An 8,506-nucleotide genomic window follows, 5' to 3' on the forward strand; every position below is an offset into this window, starting at 1 on the left:
AAAAGAAATGTGGAGATCAGAGGAAAACTTAGCAAGTCTGTTTTCTCACTAAGAGAAAGTGAGTTCTGGGAATAGAACTCATGTTCTTAGGCTTGGCAGCAAGTACATTTACTTGCTGAGCCATCTCATGGGCCTATGGTGTACTATCATAACACAATCACTTTTAGAGAAATCCATTTCCCTGTATTTTCTGACACATTTCTTTTTTTATCCAATTCACAGCCTAGGAATCACACACAGTCGGAATTCTTACACAATAACTTCATTGTTAACATATCCACAATGAAAGCAGTAGTTTAATTTTCATTGCAGTCTGGTTTTGGATGCCCTCTAAGGTGCTGATATTGCTTTTTTTTTTTTTTTTTTTTTTTTTTTTTTTTTAAAAATAGAAGCTATATGTTCCATCAAGTTTGAAACTTTTCTTAATGTTCTTTAATACTATTTCACTATCTCAAATAATGCCTGCTGCATAATGCATATTGCTTTTGTAATTTCACTTACCTGGGCAGTTCATTTGCTCCACAAGACAACCATAACTGTTCAGCTAGCACTGGAATATCCAAGATGGGACAACCGGAATTACTGGGGATTGCTATATGTTCCATCAAGTTTGAAACTTTTCTTAATGTTCTTTAATACTATTTCACTATCTCAAATAATGCCTGCTGCATAATGCATATTGCTTTTGTAATTTCACTTACCTGGGCAGTTCATTTGCTCCACAAGACAACCATAACTGTTCAGCTAGCACTGGAATATCCAAGATGGGACAACCGGAATTACTGGGGATTGGCAAGGACTGTCTAGTTAGAATTTCTGCACAATGCCTCATGCCACCAAGAGCCCTTTGTTTTCAAAATCTGATCCATGAAAGAAGAAAGCAGTTTATGAGAAAGGAAGAGAAGATCTAAAGAAAGTGGGTGGGGGCAGAAATAGATGGTAACAGTATATATGAAATGGAAGCGAAAGGAAGGACTAATTTTTTTGTCTTTTTGAGACAGGGTCTCCCTGTAGCCCCAGCTGTCCTGGAACTCATTATGTAGACCAGGCTGACCAAAAACTCACAGTTATATGCCTGCCTCTGCCTCCTGAGTGGTGGGATTAAAGATGTGCACCACCAGGCCTGGCTTGGAAGGACTATTTTGTGGGTAAGAAGGGAACCAAAAAGAGGGTGATGGACAATAAAGGTTGTTGGTAGTAGTTTGTGAGAACAGAATACAATGATATATATGACAATGCTGCTAGAATGAAACCCATTACTTTATATGATAATGAGAAAATAATAACAACAAAAAACTAATCTGAGGCAGAATTACAAGTTCAAGGCCAGTCTGAGCTACATAAATTGTAGGCCCCTCTGAGTTACAAATTGAGAAGTTTTTCAAAAACCCCAAAGGAATGTAAAAAGAAATTCATGGAATAATCTCACAAGATCATTTAGCACTTTCCTAAATGGATAGGATCATACAGCTGGTTGAAATAGAAATATATAGGCTTATACAAATAATATATATAATTGTTCAATAAAATACACTAATATTCTATACACTCCATAAACAAATATGAGCTCTAATAACATAATTGAAAACATGAAAATGACTATGATTGATTTTCATAACAGCATCTGGAGATTGTGAACAATGTGCATTTTTTATATAACACAGAGCTTAATGTTTTAATGGGTTTTAAAGCTTATGGTTTTAAAGCTTATGGTTGAATTTCCAAAGAGGTTTGGTTAACCCCAACTTTTTTTTCTTCTCATTTTCTTTAAAATTTTTAATAACTACATGATAAGAAGAAGCATTTCATTACAGCTTTAACATATTCAGTAACACACCCCAGAGCAAGGGTACATCTCCTTCACAAGTGGCTGTAAGTTTCTAGGTTCAAAGTTGAAATAATACAGTTATACAATATACTCAGTATAAGCCCCATAAGAAAAAAAATTGAGTTTTTAACCTTTAAAAAAGATCTTCATTTCGTTTTAGAATACATTGTTCCTTGCAGAAAAACTTTGTTTTTGCTACTAACACTGAGATGTTGGCACATGCATCTATAAACTGTATGTATCTATTACTAGTCATAATCAGTTGCACTTGGATCCTTGGCACCTGTGTATGTCTATAACATCATTGGGTAGATTTCAATGGTAATGTTTATCACCTCTACTAAATAACATGTTGTAAATTTCCATGCTTCCTCATCAAATATAATACATTTTAAAAATTGTTGATTTTTTGTGTGTGTGTGTTTATATCACACAGAACATCCCAAACCATCTTATTCAACTATAGACCCATTTCCCAGATGGCATCTTCCCACAGCCTCCCTCTCCCCGCTAGAGACCTTATACTCTGATATCCCAGCTACTGTCTGCTGTGTTGTTGGCACCCCCAGCCCATCCCCACTACTTGTCCATCTGGTGAATCTAGTCAGCCTATCTAGGGGTCTTTGTTTTAGGAAGGTGAGATGTTCCTGATCTAGCAGCAATCAGTGGCCAACATTCCTTTAGATAAGATTGGGGTCTACTGTTCATGTACCCAGTTCTATGCTAGGTTACTCTCTGGGAGTCCCTTTGGCCATCCTGGCCAACAAATCAAAAGAAGGTATTTCCTATCTGGCGTTGTTTCTTGTTATGTAGCCTTTAGCTATACATATGAACTCTTAAAAATTATATTGACCCCCTTTAATATTTGGGTATACTTTCCTTTTGGGTATTTAAGACCATAGATTTGGCCCAGATAAACCAATTTATTTTTAATCTTAAGGTTGTTTGACAATCTGTTCCTCAGGGGGTCACATGGGCTTGTGTGAAGATAAGTCAAAGGTCCTACTTGACCATGGCTGGCTTCACGTGAAGCATGGAGGAAATGATTCCTCTGTGTTGACACTCCTCTTTGTAGGCTGGACACTAGTTCAAGTCCATCTGGTGGGGTCTCCTTGGCTTCCTTGATCAAGAGGACAGGTGACCCACCACAATTACAGGACATTTTGACAGATGCAAATAGTCCCCTGGAAATAGTCGACCTAGGAAGGCAAGGAGCAAAAATTGTCCTTTATGTCCCTCTGACCAAATTATTATAGGCCTCAAGGTATGTCTGTTAAACATCCAAGAAGGTTAGTTCCACCAGACTGGTACTTTTAATTACTGTGTGTCATGTAGATAAATCTTGGGCAAAGACCAATTGTTCTCAGATAAACCATACCTAGACACATATTTCTTGATCTGCTATGTATAAATTGTCAGTAGGTTGTTGGAGTAATATGGTTCCCTCTGTTTTTCAAACGTAGCTGGCATTATTTATCTCTCGTATTGTCTCATGCCTCCATCATGGTTTTCCCACTTAAGGAGCCTCCATTATCCCCCTTTCTCCCTTAATGATACCCTTTTCCTACAGTCCTATCTCTCTTGAGCTCTTTCTTTCCCTTTGGATACCCTTCCCTCCCCCCTCACTTTAACCGAATATTTATCAGCATCTCCCTTATTAAGTCCTGTTTCTTACAGTTCTTCTCTTTCGGGTTCTTTCTTTTCCTTTACCTCCCTGTTTCCTTTCCATTATCCTGGTTCCTGTAGTTATGTCTGGATGCATACTCATTTATTAGGGTTTGGTTCTAGGATCCACATATGAGGGAGAACATATGTTGATTTTTTTTTCTGAGTCTGTGTTACCTCAGTTAGTATAACAGTTTCTAGTTGCATCCATTTACCTACAAATTTCATGATTTCATCTTTGTTTACTCCTGAGTAAAACTCCATCAAATAAATGAACTACATTTTCATCATCCACTCGTTAATTGAGGGACACTTAGGTTGCTTCTATCTCTTAGCTATTGTGAAAAGAGCAGCAAGAAACATGCATGTACAAGTGTCTCTGCAGTAGGATGAGTTCTTTGGCTGTATGCCAAGGAGTGGTATAACTGGGTCAAATGGTAGGTTCATTTGTAGTTTCTGAAGAGTTCTCCATACTGCTTTCCATAGGGATTGAACAAGTTTGCAGCCCCACGAGCAGTGGATGAGCATTCCCCTTTCCCCACATCCTCTCCAACATTTGGTATCATTTGTTCTCTTGATCTTATACAGTCTGACTTGGGTAAGGTGTAATCTTAAAGTGGTTCAGCTCTTATGCCCATCTTTTGATTGGGTTGCTTCCTGTCTTGAGTCTCTGTTTTTTTTTTTTATTTCGTTATATATTCTGGATATTGAACCTCTGTTTGATGTGTTGCTGGTGAAGATTTTCTCCCATTCTTTGGGTTTTCTGTTAGCTTCCCAGGTTGCTTCCTTTGATGTACAGAAGCTTTTTAGTTTAATGAGGTCCCATTTGATAATTCTTGCCCTTGTTTCCTGAACAAGTGATGTCTGGTTTAGAAAATCCTTTCCTACACCTATGTCTTCTTGTTTTTCCCTATGTTTTCTTCTAACAGTTTCAGAGTTTCAGGCTTTACATTGAGGTCTTTGATCCATTTGGAATTGAATTTTGTGTAAGGTGAAAGATAGGAGCTTAGTTTCATGCTTCTAAAGGTGGAGATCGAGTTTTGCCAGCACTATTTGCTGAACATGCTGTCTTTCCTCTAGTGAAAATTCTTGGCCCCTTTGTCAAATATCAGGTGGCTGAAATTGCATTTACTCATATTTGGGTTTTCAATTTTGTTCCATTGATCTATGGGTCTATTTTTTATGCCAGTACCATGTTGTTTTTATGACTATTGCTCTGTAAACAGCTTAAAATATGGCATAGTATTCCCCTGGCATTGCTGCTAGTGCTCAGGGTTGCTTTGGCTATCTGAGGTCTTTTGTGCTTCCATATGAATCTTAGGATTTTTTTCCAGTTCTGTGAAAAATGTCATGGGATTTTTATTGGCATTGCATTGAATCTATAAATGCCTTTTGTTATGATGGTATTTTCAAAATACTAATTCTTCCAATCCATGAGCATGGATGGTCCATGTCATCCTCAATCTCTTTTTTAAAAGATTTAAAATTTTAATTGTAGAGCTCTTTAATGTCTTTCATCAGGTTTACTCTGAGATATTTTTTTTGCAGCTATTGTGAAGGCGATTCTTTCCATGTGCTCTTTCTCTGATTGCTTGTAATTGGTACATAGAAAGGCTACAGACTCTGTAGGTTAATTTTGTAACCTGCCACTTTACTGAACGTGATAATAATTTCTAGGAGTTTTCGGGTGGAATTTTTGGCATCCCTTAGGTATAATATCATATCCTCTGCAAAAAGGGATAATTTGATCTCTTCTTTTCCAATTATTACTCCTTTAATTTCCTTCTCTTGTCTTATTGATAGTGGACAGCTTTGTCTGGTTCCTGATTTCAATTGGAATGCTTCCAGCTTTTTTTTCCATTTAGAATGATGTTACTGTGGGGTTTATTATATTTGGCTTTAATTATGTTGGGTTATGTTCCCTCCAGTCCAATTCTCTCTAGTGCTTTGAACATAAATGCATGTTGAATTTCGTCAAAGGCCTTCTCTGCATCTATTGAGATGACCATGTGGTTCTTGTCTTTGAGCCCATTTATGTGATTTATGACTTTTATTGACTTACATATACTGAACCATCCCTGCATCTCTGGGATAAAGCCAACTTGATCATGGTGGATGACCTTTTTGATGTGTGTGTGCATGCAACTTGTAAGTATCTTTTTGAGAATTTTTGCATCTGTGATCATTAAGGATATAGGTCTATAGTTTTCTTTTTTTGGTTGTATCTTTACCTAGCTTTGGTATTAGAGTGATGCTGACTTCATAGAGGAATTTCTATCTTTTTAAATAAATTAAGTAGAATTGGATATAGGTCTTCTTTAAATGTCTGATAGAATTCTGCTGCAATTCCATCTGGTCCTGGGCTTTTTTTAGTAGGCATGTTCTGTATTACGGCTTCAATTTCTTTTCATGTTATGGGCCTATTTAAGCTGTTAACCTCTTCTTGGTTTAGTTTTGGTGGTTCCCATGCCTTTATATATCCATCCATTTCTTTTAGGTTTTCAAATTTAGTAGCATATAGGTTTTTAAAGTATTCTCTTATAATGTTCTGTATCTTTCTGGTGTCTTTTGTGATGTTTCGCCTTTCAGCTCTGATTTTGTTGATTTGGACGTGCTCTTTCTTTCTTTTCGTTAACTGGGCTAGCTGTCTGTCAATCTTGTTTATCTTTTCGAAGAACCAGCTCTTAGATTCATTGATTCTTTGTATTGTTTTCGTTGTTTCAATTTCATTAACTTCTGCCCTGATTTTTGTTATTTCTTCTTGTCTGCTGGGTTTGGGTTTCGTTTGATGTTGCTTTTCAAGTGTCTTAAATTGCAATGTTAAAACATTTATTTGTGATCTTTCTGATCTATCTTCCACCTCTGTATAATACTTTACTGTGTTTCTCATTTTCCGTAGAACGTTTCAACTGCAGAAGTCAAACAAAATACTCTTTCTAAATTATAACGATGTGAGAACAAAACACTATTTGTGGCTATGGGAAAATTGGAATATACCTCCTTTACAGGAAGTTGTAAAATCAATATTAGCAGCTGTGGCACTGAGGAAATTGTGGTTCAAAGCGCTGAGAAAATGCAGAACAATGCAATGGCTGCTGCTTTTCTTTTCAGTATTACAAAAGAGAACAGAGGAGAGCAAGTGATCCCAAATTTCAAGTAGTTTGACTTTTCATATTTTGATTTTAAATTTCTAGACAAAGTCTTTCCTATCTTTGACAATCAATGTATCTTGTTCTTACGTTTGATTTTCTTAAACCCATGACTTCTAACAATCCAGAACTCCAGGATGCTGTTATAGATTAACTTAAAATAAAAATTCAGCACCCTAAGGGCCTGGAAAGATGGCTCATTGGTTAAAAACACTGACTCTTCTTGCAGAATACCCAGGTTTGAGTCCCAGCACCCACATGACAGTTAACAACTGTCGACAACTCCAGTTCCAGGGGATCCGACAGCTTCTTCTGTCCTCCATGGGTATTGTACGACATAGGTACAGTTACCTACATGCAAGCAATACACTAACACACACAAAATAAAAATAATAAATAAAATTTTTAAAAAATTTAGCACCCTATAATCTACATTCAACAGGGTGCATCTATAATTAGATGCATCATGATTTTGGGAATACATGAAGTATAAAACATTATTGAAATAAAAATTCCTTGCCATGGGAAAACAATTTACTTTTTAACCTATCAAGGTGTTATGAAATTTCAATTAAATTACTAAGTCATATTAATACACACTACTTATAAATATCAGAAAACCATTTGAGACATGCTTCAAATTTTTAAAAATTTCTGCTTGTACAGAACAGAGAGTATTTGGTCAATTAGTGGTGGCTTCAGGAGAACACATACTAAAAACGGAATGGTACAGAGAAGGTTAGCATGGCCCCTGTGCATTGATGACGTACACAGTGGTGAAGCATTCCATATTTTTATAAAAATTCCATCATAGCCTAGTCAGAATTGCCAGTGCCAACACAGATTATAACAAATGTTTCCATAGATGTAGGGAAAGGGGAGTTCTTACGCACTCCAGGAGAGATTGTAAACTAGTGCAGCCACTTTGGTAAGTAATGTGGAGATTTTGCCAAAAACTAGAGATAGAACTATCATATAATCCACTATGTAATTCCTGGACAAATACCCAAAGGACTCTGTAAATTACAAGAGAGATAACTGCACATTGTTCTATTTACAACAAGAAAGGTTTCCATCAAATGATGACTAGATAATGAAAATGTGGTACATATTCAAAGTGGAATATTAGTTCTAAAAATGAAATTATGAAATATCCGGGTTAATGGATGTACATGAAAATAATATACTCAGTGAGGTAGCTCAGGTCCAGAAATACAAATGTGGCATCTTTTCCCACATATGTATATCGTAGCTTTGAATCTTTAGTTATTTTTATCTCTTAAAACCTATAGAAGCCAGAAAACTAGAAGGAGGACAGTGCAGGGAGAGGGCACTGGGGGTGTATGCTTTAAAGGAGGAACATAGTAGACTGGGTTAAATGAACTTAGAGGGGAGGAATGGAGGAATACTGGGTGTGAAAAAGTTTAAGCAGGGAGGGGAGTAAAAAAGGGGAGGAGATGGATAACATAGGGAGGTGTTAATCAAAACGAAGGGTGCATGTAGAAGCCCTATGGAAATCTACTAACTGTTAACACAATTAAAAATATAATTTTAAAAGGAGTTAGAAAGGAGAGATAGTGCTTTGCTGGACAATGATGTTCCTATGAACTGTGCATTACTAAAGAAAATTTCCAGTACCGAGTATGAGATACCTCCAAAGTAACTTATTTGTCAGGGAGCCCCTAGAGGCCCCAGAAGAATTAAAGCTCCACCAGAACTAGATGATAAGACTATTACTGACAATATCACATACTGTAGTTGCAAGATATAGAACAATGTAGCTGGACTGAAATGGAAGATTCCTGCCTGTTGGCTAGCTTTCATACTGTTGGAAGGTATTATGAAGGCTGCTGGATGAGAAAGG

The 8,506-nt window shown here is 36.7% G+C and overlaps 1 non-coding gene across 1 annotated transcript; it reads left to right on the top strand.

The window, feature by feature from the left end:
- Window positions 1-7,334: 7,334 nt before the first annotated feature.
- Window positions 7,335-7,438, top strand: LOC115068352. Its single transcript, XR_003847714.1, has one exon. It is a non-coding gene; the product is annotated as a U6 spliceosomal RNA (small nuclear RNA).
- The last annotated feature ends 1,068 nt before the right edge of the window (window positions 7,439-8,506 follow it).

Source organism: Nannospalax galili, unplaced genomic scaffold (assembly GCF_000622305.1).
Source record: "Nannospalax galili isolate Female #2095 unplaced genomic scaffold, S.galili_v1.0 scaffold7, whole genome shotgun sequence".
NCBI classification, from domain to species: domain Eukaryota; kingdom Metazoa; phylum Chordata; class Mammalia; order Rodentia; family Spalacidae; genus Nannospalax; species Nannospalax galili.